At 41.4% G+C, this 15,613-nt stretch overlaps 1 protein-coding gene across 1 annotated transcript in view; it reads right to left on the bottom strand.

The window, feature by feature from the left end:
- Window positions 1-908, bottom strand: part of LOC123751384 (E3 ubiquitin-protein ligase TRIM32-like) — a 35,973-nt gene extending 35,065 nt beyond the window's left edge. The window contains exon 1 of the mRNA XM_069321298.1: window positions 662-908. The gene's annotated coding sequence lies outside the window, so the exon portion shown is untranslated. The remainder of the gene's footprint in view (window positions 1-661) is intronic.
- Window positions 909-15,613: the final 14,705 nt, after the last annotated feature.

Genomic DNA, 15,613 nt, shown 5'->3' with positions numbered 1-15,613 from the left:
AGCAGAGATGCCATAGGCACAATCAGAGAACATAAGAACATAAGAGCAAAGGCAACTGCAGAAGGCCTATTGGCCCATACGAGGCAGCTCCTATCTATAACCACCCAATCCCACTCATTTACATGTCCAACCCATGCTTGAAACAATCGAGGGACCCCACCTCCACCACGATGCGCGGTAAATCAACAAATCAAATCAATCAACAACCCTGTTACCGAACCAGTATTTACCCAAGTCTTTCCTAAATCTAAATTTATCCAATTTATACCCATTGTTTTGTGTTCTGTCTTGTGCTGATACTTTTAATACCTTATTAATATCCCCTTTGTTGTGTCCATTCATCCACTTGTAAACCTCTATCATGTCACCCCTAACTCTTCGCAGTATAAACATCAGAGGTCCACGGTTGTTCAACGTTCTCCCAGTGACTATAAGAAATATTGCTGGAACAACCGTGGACATCTTCAAGAGAAAACTGGACTGTTTTCTAAGAGAAGTTCCGGACCAACCGGGCTGTGGTGGGTATGTGGCCCTGCGGGCCGCTCCAAGCAACAGCCTGGTGGACCAAACTCTCACAAGTCGAGCCTAGCCTCGGGCCGGGCTTGGGAAGTAGAAGAACTCCCAGAACCCCATCAAGCAGGTAATGCACTCAAGTACTTACGGAGGATGACGAGAGTGCGAGGAACAAGGTGGTCAGGTGGAGCCAGTGACTCCTTCCTTCAACAGTTTCGTCTCTCCCTCGTGGTATATCCTCAATGTCTTCAGTGGTGTGGCCTCACCACACACTTACACTGCGATAAGTGTCCTGAGAGTACTGTGGGAGGGACAATTTGGCGGGTATTGTGGACACAGGTCTTTAAGACAGGCGAACTTCACGAGTCGTGGAGACGTCTATAGCAACCTTTGTTGTGATGACGTCACTCGCTCGCTCGCTTACCCGCCACGGTGCTCTTCCCATTTCCTTTGGTTACTGATCTTTGCCGACCTTTAATTAATCTGAGAGCCAATAATATTGGTGGCCTCAACGAGGACAGGAAGTTGGCAGCTTGTCAAAGGTCCTACCCATATCTTCTTCTTGATAGTAGGTGCAGTTTGCATGAAGGGTTTGTCCTCCCGATGACTGCACCAGTACAGATGTTGGTAGAGGCGTTTATGTTGAAGATGATAAGAGTTTCAAAAGTGTTTGTTGCGTTGTGCTGTAGACAGAGGAGCGGCGACTAAAACAGAGGTGGATGTTAGAGGGAGACTTGCCGCACCGTAGGGCGGTGTGTTGTGTTTATGGCGTCAGCTGATCCTTGGTGTTGCGACGAGGCAGTTGTTTTCTGTGTTTAGCTGTTGGTGGCGCCAGGTATAAATGTGGCGCGGGTCAGATGTGAATCCTAATGCTTGTAGGCGAGAACAGTTGTGAATGCCAGCTAGCGCACAAGTACATGAGCGCCCAAAATACTTTTACACAAAAGACATGTACAGACAGGCGTGTGGCTTCTGACTTCGCTTTTATTGATTAATATTAAATATTAGGCGCTTACCTATAATAGTTATCATTTTATACAAGTATAACTCTCACATAATAAACATAAAAGGAGTTTATCCAAAAACTGACAGAAGTGTTGTGTTTTGTGCGTTGTATCGTGTTTGTGGGCATTCGGGTGTGTTGTGTTTACGCTGGCGGGCGGCGTCCTTACCAACTCCGGATTATGTCTATTACATCACTAAATTTCATTTAATAACTATATGCCTGTTAAGTATAAGATTTTAATTGCTAATAGCATTATATTGTCGTTTTTATATGGAACACGTACACATATGCGAAACGTCGAAAGCTGGTGTCCGAAGTGGTAAAAATATTAGTGTGCGATGTTGTCAATGTACGGAGTGTCTTGTATCCAAGACACTCCGTACATTGACAACATCGCACACTAATATTTTTACCACTTCGGACACCAGCTTTCGACGTTTCGCATATGTGTACGTGTTCCATATAAAAACGACAATATAATGCTATTAGCAATTAAAATCTTATACTTAACAGGCATATAGTTATTAAATGAAATTTAGTGATGTAATAGACATAATCCGGAGTTGGTAAGGACGCCGCCCGCCAGCGTAAACACAACACACCCGAATGCCCACAAACACGATACAACGCACAATACTGGTCAAGTCGTATACTGCAATTTCGGATACCGGGCTAGAAACAACTTCGTTCACTGAGAAGTTTATACATACAAACCATTCCGTTCGTATATGCGCTGGTTTGTGTTCGCTGTTGTTCTCGTCTGAATAAATATATGGCACTTGTTCATATAATTAGCGCTTCCATTATTAGAATTATTTATCCATTATTAGAATAACAAGGTGCAAACCATACCCCCTTACAGTTGAAATCTATTTATTTATATACAAGAAGGTACATTGGGTTGCGAGAGTACATAACATATATTAAGAGGTACATTGTAGCAAGATTTGAGATTAAAGGATTTAAGACTAACACGTTTAGAAACAAGGCGCCCCCGAAGGAGGCTATTATTTGTTATGCACCCCATACTCAATCAGTAAGTAGTGGAGCAAAACATAGATTACATGGTCATAAAGTCTTAATCAGACCAATTCAATTCATGGTACAAGAATTCAACCAACTACGAACCACTTAGTTTGATGAAAGGGAGCAGTAGAACAACAGAAGTACACTTACATCGCATCAGGCTTGGATACCCATGTGCATGGGAAATAGGCTTACAGGTTCCGGAAGATGAGAGGAAATGTCAACACTGTGGAGAAATGCCCGTCAGACCACTGGAACATTATCTAACACAGTGCACAGTCACAAACCCATTAAGATTTCAACTTAGATTCAACAGAGCAGAAGAAGTTGTTAAACACATATGGCAAAATCTTACTGAAGCGATCATACGAGTCATAAATACTCATACTCCACCCATGTAAAACAGAAACAAGCAACACTTAGTGGGCCAGCCAGAGGCTTAGGGCCCGCGCAGGAATATCCCTGCAAAAAAAATAAAAAAAATTCAATTCAATTTCTTTTTTTATTATGCACCCCATACCCATCCCGTGGGCGGTGGTGTAAAGGATTACAGAGGCACATAATCGGTTCAGGAACTGAACCCTCTAGTTCGTTTAGCTAAGCAAATAACAATTTGTGACGCTAGTTACAAAATTTTTAATATTATATATACATGTACACACTCTCATACATACATACATGTACATATATATATACGTATACATATATACATACACATACATATCTAATCACCTACACAAATACACACATCAATAATCTTTGTGTCACAAGTGATCAACAAGAGGCTCACAACAGTCACTATACAAGGCACTTTACATCTATGGTGAGTCACACAATTACTAGTCTTGCTCCACACCCACCCAACTGGGCGGCAGCTTTACAGTCATGTGCATGCATTACCTACAGTAAGCAAATTTTGGATACTTCGCTAAGATTTCGAGCAGCACATCATTATGAATGAAGTACTTACACATTTCTTGGACACTATTGATGGTGTTATCTCTAAATTCCGCGATTTTTTCACATTCCATTATATAATGACGCAAAGTATGCGAATAGTTCTGCTGACAGAGTTTACATTTAGTCAAATCTACATCAGCAGATGTTACAAACTCCCAGAGGTACTTGTAGCCGAGCCTAAGTCTAGCAGTGGTAACATCTAGAAGTCTGCTAACATTATTGGATGACCTATAGACGTGCGGTTCTTTTTGCATAATAGAATGATGATAGATGGAGTAACTGGTGTGAATTTAACTTTGCCTCAAGTCTCCGAAATTTAGTTGATGTTCCTGGGATATTGCTGCCCTCAGGCTGCTCAAAGGCAGTCCAAGTTGGTAATCAATTCCCTCTTTACGAGCAAAAGTCTTGGCCAACTCATCAGTTCTCAGTGGCTATTTTTACATTATCATTTACAACTAACTTAAGTTAAATAACAACCAGTAAACAGACTGCTGTTTTCTAATTCTAGTTCAGGCACTTCCTGGGATAAAACGCGAACATTCCTTAAGGAACTGTGAGGTGCTTATATCTGTTTTTCCTCGTAACGGTCCCAAAGCTTCCACAAATGTTCATGTTTCTCTTTATTGCCCTTGCGGCGACTAGACTTTAGCTTTTGATCAGAAACCAGTTGGTATTGCAAGGTTACCAGGGACGCCTCACGGTACAGTAAGGGGATTAAAATATATAAAGCCAAGTTGTTCCTCACTGCCCTTTGATTCAGACGCTGGTGCCATCCTTCTACGTCATTGTTGGTCCTCACCAGTCGTCTAAATGCACACCAGTTCCCCAATTCCCACACACTGTTGCACAGCCACGTATTTTTTTATGTAATGAGTTAATTGTGTCGTTAAGGGTGAACTGCTAGCCGACTTTTCTAATTCAGCAAACGCCTTACAATTATGTAGTACACACGTACCACATAAGTACGTGTGTGTTACACACGTACACACACACCTTGTCAAGCACAAGACGAAGCTTGAAAAAGTTTAGTGGTATGCCAATAGGCTAGTCCCAGGACTAAGAGGCATGAGTTACGAGGACAGGCTGCGAGAAATGCACCTCATGACACTGGAAGACAGAAGAGTAAGGGGAGACATGATCACTACCTACAAAATTCTCAGAGCAATTGATAGGGTACATAAAGATAAACTGTTTAACACGGGTGGTAGGCGAACAAGGGGACACAGGTGGAAACTTAGTACCCAAATGAGCCACTGGGATGTTAGAAAGAACTTTTTCAGTGTCAGAGTAGTTAATAGATGGAATGCATTAGGATCGTACGTCAGGCTGCGAGCAGCCGCGTCCAACAGCCTGGTTGATCAGTCCGGCAACCAGGAGGCCTGGTCGACGACCGGGCCGCGGGGACGCTAAGCCCCGGAAGCACCTCAAGGTAACCACCTCAAGGTAAGGTGATATGGTGGAGGCTGACTCCATACACAGTTTCAAATGCAGATATGATAGAGCCCAGTAGGCTCGGGAATCTGTACATCAGTTGATTGCCAGTTGAGAGGCGGGATCAAAGAGCCAGAGCTCAACCCCCGCAACCACAACTAGGTGAGTATACACACACACACACACATACACACACACGTACACACACACACACACACAGACACAAACATACACACACTAATGCCTCTATTCACCTTGCAGTAAATAGGAACCTGAAAGTCAGGAAGCTGCTAAAGGCTGCATCTTGGGGATGTGTGTGTGTGTTAGATAAAAATATATGTTGTTTAGATATGATGGAGGAAAAGAGGGCGAGAGTCGGTACATTAGACAACAGACGCTTAGAAAGGCGGGGTCCAAGAGCTAACAGCTAAATCTTAGAAATAATAAATTAAAATATTTAATACACACACATACATGTTTCACATGAATTTGGCTGAGGGCAGACTGAGGGCTGATGGCCCCGTCGACGGGGCAGGAAGTCGGCGGTTGATCAAAGGCCTCCCACATCCTCCACATACCTGAGGATTATTCCGGCTAAATTTTAAACGGAAGTAATGTCTTGGTATTTACGGCTTCAGCGGGTGGGTGGGTCCGTGGGTTTATTACACTATGAGTGAAAACAATCGCCTATTCTCTATTTTATATTGCCGCTTGCAGAGCTAGAAGCTGTTGCCTCTTGTGTACGTTGCACAAGGGGATTAATATCTGGATTAATAGCTTTCAATATTTCCAGTATTTTTTAAGGTATCGCTTAAATACCGAAGATACTGTTATTGGACACCGCTTAATTGACAATGTCTCAACAACGCAGGCTGAAGATGTGCGTGGCTCCTGCTATTGCAATGATGCTCATTTGCTTTTCAATGATGCGCCTCAGTTGCCCCCTCTCTAACTTACCGTTCTAAATACCCCTTCTCCATCTCTCGCAAACAATCCCCCCTCATACATCTCCCCCCTTTCCTCCTGTCCCCCTGTCCATCTTTGTCGCCCTGTCCATCTTTGTCCCCCTGTCCATCTTTGTCCCCCTGTCCCTCATTTTGTCCCCTTGCCCACATTTTCTGTCCTCTGTCCCCGATCCCTTTCCCCCTGTCCCCCTCTCTGTCCCCCCTTTCCATCTCTCTGTCCCCCTGTCCTTCTCTATCCCATTGTCCCTCTCTATCCCATTGTCCCTCTCTCTGTCCCCCTGTCTCTCTCTGTCCCCCTGTTCCTCTCTGTCCTCCTGTTCCTCTCTCTGTCCCCCCTGTCACTCTGTCCCCCCTGTCACTCTGTCCCCCTGTTCCTCTATGTCCCCCTGTCCATCTCTGTCCCCCTGTCCTTCTCTCTGTCCCCTGTACCTCTCTGTCCCCCTGCCCACTCTTTCTGTCCGCTGTCCTTCATCTGTCCCCCTCCCTTTCCTCCAGTCCCCTTGTCCCTGTCTCTGTTCCCCTGTCCCTATCTCTGCCCCCTGTCCCCCTGTCTGCCCTTTCTGCCCCCCTGTTCCTGTCCCTCTGTCCCTGTCCTTCTCTGTCTGTCCCTGTCCCCCCTGCCCACTCTTTCTATCCCCTGTCTCTCCTCTGTCCCCTCTCTCTTGGTCTCCTGCCCCCCTCTCCTCCCTCTGTCCCCCGGTCCCCCTCTCTGAACCTGTCCCTCTGTCTCTGTGTTTCTGTCCCTCTGTCTCTGTCCCTGTCCCCCTCTCTGTCCCTGTCCCACTGCCCCCCCTCTGTTCCCCCGTCCCTCCTCTGGCCCTGTCCGTCTGTCCCTGTCCCTCTGCTCCTGTCCCTGTCCGCCTGTCCCTGTCCCCCTCTGTCTCTGCCTCTCCTCGTTTCTGCCATTCTTTGTGTCAGCCTATCTCTCTGTCTCTTTCCTCGCTCTATCTCTGTCATTCTCTCACTGACTTTGCATATCCTTATCTATCCGTCTCTGTGTCTAACATTCTCTCCCTGACTCTGTCTATATCTATTTCTCTGTCTCGGTCTCCATCTCTTTCTCTCTCTCTCTCTCTCTCTCTCTCTCTCTCTCTCTCTCTCTCTCTCTCCTTACCTACATACATACATACATTTATTTAACACATGTGGTACACGCACAAGGGGACACAGGTGGAAGCTGAGTACCCAAATGAGCCACAGAGAGATTATAGAAAGAACTTTTCAGTGTCAGAGTAGTTAATAAATGGAATGCATTAGGCAGTAATGTGGTGGAGGCTGACTCCATACACAGTTTCAAATGTAGATATGACAGAGCCCAGTAGGCTCAGGAATCTGTACATCAGTTGATTGACGGTTGAGAGGCGGGACCAAAGAGCCAGAGCTCAACCCCTGCAAACACAACTAGGTGAGTACATACATACATACATACATAAGATATAAAACAGTGGAGGATTCCCAGGTAGAACAATCAACCACAATGCCCATTACCCCTTTACCCTGTTGTCCTTAACTACACAACTATACAAGAGTCATTAACACGTGTAATGGCTGATCCCCCATAACGATAGCATGAAGACCAATTGCCTGACCCGCAGTCCGTCTTGCTCCTCAAATAATTTTCGGGTTAACATGAAAACGTCTCTCGAGTTTATCTCTCTAATGTTGTTTTCCCATCTTTCATTTTATGAGCTTAGTTCCTTTATTATGCCCCAATTACTCATCCATTGAGAGGTAATTAAACTGAACCCAAATTTAATAAAGTTCCTTTTGCTAAGCAAGCTACAGTCTTGATAAAGTCAGATATATTGTTTGTTAACACATTTCTCAACAATGAACAGTTAATTTTATCAAGCTAACATATGCTAACACAACGAGTGAGAGTATTAACTGGTCTAATTATTTTATTAGACCAGTATATATTATTAGATTATACTGGCATAATTATATATATATATATATATATATATATATATATATATATATATATATATATATATATATATATATATATATATATATATATATAATGTATATATAATATATAGTGCCTGTTCATTACAACTATTTAACACTGGGAAGGGATCAGGATAAGGATTTGGGATTGGATGGGGAGGAATGGTGCCAAACCACTTGGACGGCGGTCGGGGATTGAACGCCTAGGACTGCTACTGTGCATTTAAATTACTAACTTACCTGAGAGTCTATATCCCTACATGTCAATGTTTGTGTATACTGGTAATGTGAGGAACATACAAAAGATAAGGGTAGCTGAACACCACAAAATGCTGAAGGACAACTTTATTAAAGTTGCATAATGAAATGTGTAAGTACTTCATTCATAATGATGTGCTGCCCGAAATCTTAGCGAAGTATCCAAAATTTGCTTACTGTAGGTAATGCATGCACATGACTGTAAAGCTGCCGCCCAGTTGGGTGGGTATGGAGCACATGACTGTAAAGCTGCCGCCCAGTTGGGTGGGTGAGGAGCAAGACTAGTAACTGTGTGACTCACTATAGATGTAAAGTGCCTTTTATAGTGACTGTTGTGAGCCTCTTGTGTAGTACATGTGTATACAACATTAATAATTTTGTAACTAGCGTCAAACAATAATAATAATAATAATAATAATAATAATAATAATAATAATAATAATATATAAATAATAATAAAACATTGTTATTTGCTTAGCTAAACGAACTAGAGGGTTCAGTTCCTGAACCGATTATGTGCCTCTGTAATCCTTTACACCACCGCCCACGGGATGGGCATGGGGTGCATAATAAAGAAAGAAATAGAAGAAATTGAAATTGCATAATACGGTTATTGACATTCAATAATAGTAAGATAAAGCAATGAGGACCAAATGGGAGACCAGTGATCAGATGAATATTATAGGCTCAAGGGTAGCCTTCTCTTCTTGTATATAAATGAATAAATAAATTCGTTTGTTTAATTCTAATGCTTGTAGGCGAGAACAGTTGTGAATGCCAGCTAGCGCACAAGTACATGAGCGCCCAAAATACTTTTACACAAAAGACATGTACAGACAGGCGTGTGGCTTCTGACTTCGCTTTTATTGATTAATATTAAATATTAGGCGCTTACCTATAATAGTTATCATTTTATACAAGTATAACTCTCACATAATAAACATAAAAGGAGTTTATCCAAAAACTGACAGAAGTGTTGTGTTTTGTGCGTTGTATCGTGTTTGTGGGCATTCGGGTGTGTTGTGTTTACGCTGGCGGGCGGCGTCCTTACCAACTCCGGATTATGTCTATTACATCACTAAATTTCATTTAATAACTATATGCCTGTTAAGTATAAGATTTTAATTGCTAATAGCATTATATTGTCGTTTTTATATGGAACACGTACACATATGCGAAACGTCGAAAGCTGGTGTCCGAAGTGGTAAAAATATTAGTGTGCGATGTTGTCAATGTACGGAGTGTCTTGTATCCAATACTCCCGATGACTGCACCAGTACAGATGTTGGTAGAGGCGTTTATGTTGAAGATGATAAGAGTTTCAAAAGTGTTTGTTGCGTTGTGCTGTAGACAGAGGAGCGGCGACTAAAACAGAGGTGGATGTTAGAGGGAGACTTGCCGCACCGTAGGGCGGTGTGTTGTGTTTATGGCGTCAGCTGATCCTTGGTGTTGCGACGAGGCAGTTGTTTTCTGTGTTTAGCTGTTGGTGGCGCCAGGTATAAATGTGGCGCGGGTCAGATGTGACCCAATTTGTTGGTCGATTGGAGATATTTAGCCAGTGCTTTGACTATTTGGTATTTTTCTTGTAACGAGTGGTCACCGCCTCCTAATATATGCTCGATGGTAAAGGGTATTTTAAGTGAGATAAGTTCTTGTTTGAAATTTACTCTGGCACTATAGTGTCGGAAGCAATGTAGGATATAGTGTTCGATTGTTTCAGGCACCTGACAGTGGATGCAGAGTTCGTTGATGTCTGTTCTGTACTTAGAGCTGTGTGCTGCTAGTTTGGTGTGTCCCAGCCTTAATCTGGTCATCGCTATATCAATTTCTCTGCTTTTATATCTGACATGTTTCCAAGTTTCCCATTTCTTTTTAATGGACCCATAGTACAAAGGTGAGCATGACGTTTTCCATTTCGTCGCAAAATCTTGGGTGATGGTATTTTTGAAGGCTCCTTTACGTGCAACATGGGGAATTGGATGACGGGTAATGTGAGGTGTGTTGTGCATTGCTTTGGCTAGTTGATCTACTAGTTCATTATGGAGAATACCACAATGCGCTGGGACCCATTGGATAGAGGTATCATAACCGTTCAATCGATGTTCATGAAGAAGTTGAAGACATGGGTAAACAAACTCCTTGCACGTTTTTGAAGAGTACGTAATTGCTTGAATCGCACTCTTGGAGTCACTGCAGATTGTATATGTCCCGATTGGCAATGTTGTGATTATTTGGAGAGCTTGATATAAGGCATATAATTCAGCTGTGAAAACAGATAGTTGGTTTGGTAACCGCCATCCCTGCTTGAGATGGTATTCCGGTATCCATACAGCGCTAGTGACCGAGGGTACGTTGTTCTTGATGATGCGAGATCCATCTGTATAAATCGCTGTGGTATTTGGGTAGCAATTTTTCATTGTTGAGAGAAAGACTGAGGCTATGGCTGAGTTTGGTGCAGATTTTGGAATGTTGTCTTCGAGTTGTATTGCTGTATTAGGAGTTGTATAAAGCCTACCCATATGCCTGGACGATCTTTTCTATCTGTATTTTAAAACCCAGTAGAGTTTTGGCGTTTACCTTACCTACTCTTTGGCGGGTAGGCTGTTCCACGGGTTTACCACCATTCGGGTGAAATAGCCTCTCCTGTTTTCTGTCCTACATTGTGGCTTGTTGAGCTTGAACCCGTTGTTCCTCGTTCGTGTTACATCTGACCTTGTGAAGAAAGTGTCCGGATCAACATCGTCCAAATTGTTGAGTATTTTAAGTGTTTCGATGAGCTCCGCCCTGTCATGCCTGGTTTGCTGTGTTGTTTGGCCAGTGGCCCTCAACCCTTCCTGATACGAGAGATGACTAATCTCTGGTATGATTTTTGTTGCCCGGTGTTGCATCTTCTCCAGAGCAGCTATGTCTTTCTGAAGATAAGGTCTCAATGCCTTTATGCAATAATCCAGGTGGGGGCGCACCAGAGACTTATACAATTGAAGGACTACTTTAGTTTCCTTGAAGGTGCACGCTTGATTATTTGGTTCGCTTTTTTACTGCCGCTCCCACTTGTTGTGCAACTTTTAGTGAATGATGGATTCTGATTCTAATGTCGCATTCTTCATCTATCTGTTGTAAGGTAAAGCTGGTAATTTGGTAGTTGTGACGTGGAATGTTATGCCCTACAGGCAAGGTCTTGCATTTATCGACATTAAAGAGCATTTGCCAGTCATCTGACCATTGGTGGAGTTCATGTAGATCTCTTTGTAAGGTCTCAATATCACTTTCACTTCCTTCTTTATCATAGATCTTAGTGTCATCTGCAAATGTGTCATCTGCCCAACATTCCATCTCCCAGGATGAACAGGACCAGCAAAAGCTGCTTGACTATGTTATTGTGTCGTCCCAAAATATTCCTGTGGAACGTGAAGGTGAAAAGTGTATTGAAATAGTTCAGGCTCTCATAAAAGACGAATTGCGTGTCACTCTAAATAAAACCGACATTATTGCTGCCTACAGAGCAGGCAAAAAGAATCCTTCAGGTCTAAACCAGCGAAAAATTCGCCTCAAGCTAGCTTCCCAGTCCATAAAATCGCATCTTGTCCGGAGAGCTGCATCCCAACGAAAGGGAATCTACATCAACGAGTGCTAGACTAGAAAAAGACAGCAACTCCTCCAAATGCCTGTATGCAATAATCCAGGTGGGGGCGCACCAGAGACTTATACAATTAAAGGACTACTTTAGTTTCCTTGAAGGTGCACGCTTGATTATTTGGTTCGCTTTTTTACTGCCGCTCCCACTTGTTGTGCAACTTTTAGTGAATGATGGATTCTGATTCTAATGTCGCATTCTTCATCTATCTGTTGTAAGGTAAAGCTGGTAATTTGGTAGTTGTGACGTGGAATGTTATGCCCTACAGGCAAGGTCTTGCATTTATCGACATTAAAGAGCATTTGCCAGTCATCTGACCATTGGTTGAGTTCATGTAGATCTCTTTGTAAGGTCTCAATATCACTTTCACTTCCTTCTTTATCATAGATCTTAGTGTCATCTGCAAATGTGTCATCTGCCCAACATTCCATCTCCCAGGATGAACAGGACCAGCAAAAGCTGCTTGACTATGTTATTGTGTCGTCCCAAAATATTCCTGTGGAACGTGAAGGTGAAAAGTGTATTGAAATAGTTCAGGCTCTCATAAAAGACGAATTGCGTGTCACTCTAAATAAAACCGACATTATTGCTGCCTACAGAGCAGACAAAAAGAATCCTTCAGGTCTAAACCAGCGAAAAATTCGCCTCAAGCTAGCTTCCCAGTCCATAAAATCGCATCTTGTCCGGACAGCTGCATCCCAACGAAAGGGAATCTACATCAACGAGTGCTTGACTAGAAAAAGACAGCAACTCCTCCACCGCCTGCGTCAAATCCGTAATCAAAACCCAGATGCGATTCATCAGTGCTTCGTTAGAGATGACATGATTAAAGCGAGAAAGACTTCATAAGGTAAAATGTTTACAATTGCTAATGAGGATAACCTCAACACTTTCCTCTCCCAATGTGGTTTGTCTCACCTTATTATCCCTCTCATTGAGTCAACATAATTAACCCCCTGTCACCTAGTGCGGGCTACGTATCCTAAGTCTCTTTGTTACACTTTTTTAAAGTAAATTTTAATTTAATGTATATTAGTCATTTATTGGACTTAATTAATTGAGTACATTAACATTTTCTTTAGTTCTTATTAATTATACAATACAATACAATACAATACAATTTTATTTAGGTAAGGTACATACATACAATAAATATTTACAAGGATTGTTTGACTTATAGGTAGAGCTAGTACATACAATGCCTAAAGCCACTATTACGCAAAGCGTTTCGGGCATGATAAACTTAAATGACAAGCTTAATACTAATTGAGCATAATGAGTAGAATGAAAACAAGAAATGAAAACATAGATGAAAAAGCAGCACAAATACAATTATGTCGACAAACAGCGCTCTTTAAAGAAAAACAGACATTGGTTGACAATAGAAGGGTAAGGTAGGTTACAGGGAATTTATTAGGTATTGCTTCGCTTTTAACTTAAACTGGTTGAGAGAGGTACAGTCTTTAACATGGTTGGGAAGGTCATTATAGTTATAATTATAGGATCATAACTAAACTATTTATAGTTAATAATCATTAGATTAAACTTGCCTATGTTTATTATTCAACTTTTTTCTTTGCTTTCATTTATTACCTAGGTTGCCTAGCCTCGCCATACTCCCTTACTCCATTGTACCCCTGGCTTTGCCTGTGTCTCAAAATGCTAATTATTACTTACAGTGTACCTGAGAGTACTTGTAAGCAATCTACCTCATTTTTCTTTTTTTTTTGTTCATTTTGTGTTTGTCTTGTATAGGTCTTGTTTATATTTCAATTCCACCCCCCCTTTTATATAAAAGTTTTGTTTTGTAATTGTCATTCTTGCCTTGTTTTCCTACAACCAGCCTTTTTATGCAAACAAGTATAGACCCAGAACTAAACCTCTTATCCACTATCTATGACAATCATCATTTTAATGATCAAAATTGCAGATATTTTACAGCTCATGATGTAAACAATGTATTAACATATAATCACAATATCTCTGTAATTAACTTGAATGTAAGATCACTTAGCAAACACTTCGATGATGTTAGTGCCATGATTGAAACTATTGACAACAAATTATCATTTATTATACTTACTGAAACGTGGTTAAAAGAGGATACTACTCAACTCTTTAACATGCCAAACTACTCAGCAATTCACAACTGTCGTCAAATTCAGAGAGGTGGTGATTCTGCTCTTTACTACCACCAAGAACTAACATGCTTAAAAGTAATTAGAACTAGAGACTGCTATGGGGAGTATATCTTCGCCAGTTTCAGAGTCAAGGGTGCTGAGTCTGTCCTGACTGTGGGAGCAGTCTATAGAATTCCTAACACTGATGTGTCCGAATTCAACTCAAACCTTAGAAATCTAATACTAGATAACAGACTGAACAAAAACCATCTAATTATCGCAGGGGACTTTAATATTGACCTCTGCGAGCCTGAACACCCCACTGCTGTTAGCTTCCTCAACTGTATGAATTCCTGCTTCTTCATACCCTTAATCACTAGACCTACTAGAATCACTGATAGTACTGCCACAGCTCTAGATCACATCTGGACCAACATAACCTCTCCGCTTACTTCAGGTATAATCACCGATAGCACTACAGACCATTACCCCACATTTCTCTTAACTAACATTAGCAAACCACCTCTAGAGTCAAGGGAGTTAATTTTTAGACTGCACAATGAAACTGCTATAGACAATTTTATAACTGCTGCTGATAATCTCAACTGGGAGTCCGAGTTAGGCGACATAGGGGACATCAACCTAGCATTGCAATCTTTTCTTCAAAAAACTCTCAACCTTTATAACACCCACTGTCCTATGCTAACGAAACAAGTCACAACTAAAAGGTTAAATAATCCTTGACTTATAAAGGGGATACTTAATTAAATCCATTAATAAAAAACATGACCTTGAGAAAAAGTATAGGTTAGGAATCGTCTCCAAAGAATTCTCAAAGAATTACTCATCATTGCTAACTAAAATAATTAGGAGAGCCAAAATTAAATACTACGAAGATAAATTTACCCACACAAAGGCCAACATTAAGAAAACATGGAGCACAATTTCACAAATATTGGGATCAAAGAAGATTTTAAATAACAAACCAATATTTCTGTCAAATAACGATGGTCAGCTTTCAGCCTCTGACACTGCTCTTGAGTTCAATAGGTTCTTCTCTTCCATTGGGTCATCCCTTGCAAATGATATTCCATCTTCCAACTACAAATACAAATACAAATATTTATTCAGGTAGAGTACATACATGCAAGGTGAGATACAAAAAGTTAATGGATTTATAGATAGAGCTAGTACATACAATGCCTAAAGCCACTATTACGCAAAGCGTTTCGGGCAGGAAAAACACTAAGACTAAAACTTAATACTAATTGAGATTAAAGCATAAATTGTGTTGAGAGAAAATAAGAAAAAAATGAAAAAAGGGGGCGGGGTAAACTTGGAAAAAAAAAGCAAAAATACAATTTGGTCAACAAACAGCATTGTTTCAAGTAGTAGACATGGGTTGACATTTTGGGGGTGAGGTAGGTTACATGGAGTTAATAAGGTAGTACTTTGTTTTTATCTTAAACTGGTTGAGAGAGGTTTAAGTCCAGTCGAGTTAAGTCCAAATTAGTACAGTCCAGTACTAATATTCAGGACAATCTTACAGGTAACTATCCACAGTCTCTGTACCTAATGCCTACTAATTCCACTGATGTTACTGATATAATCCTTAACCTTAAAACCAAGTCTGGTGCCCTTGAGGAGATACCGACTCTTATTTACAAAAAAGCCTCCAGATCTTTAGCTCCTGCCATTGCATTGCTCTTCAACAAGTCACTTGAACTCCAAACCTTTCCAGAAATTC

Source organism: Procambarus clarkii, chromosome 9 (assembly GCF_040958095.1).
Source record: "Procambarus clarkii isolate CNS0578487 chromosome 9, FALCON_Pclarkii_2.0, whole genome shotgun sequence".
Classification (NCBI taxonomy): domain Eukaryota; kingdom Metazoa; phylum Arthropoda; class Malacostraca; order Decapoda; family Cambaridae; genus Procambarus; species Procambarus clarkii.
Note: the sequence above shows the minus strand (reverse complement) of the source record. Positions and strands in the feature narration are given on the sequence as shown.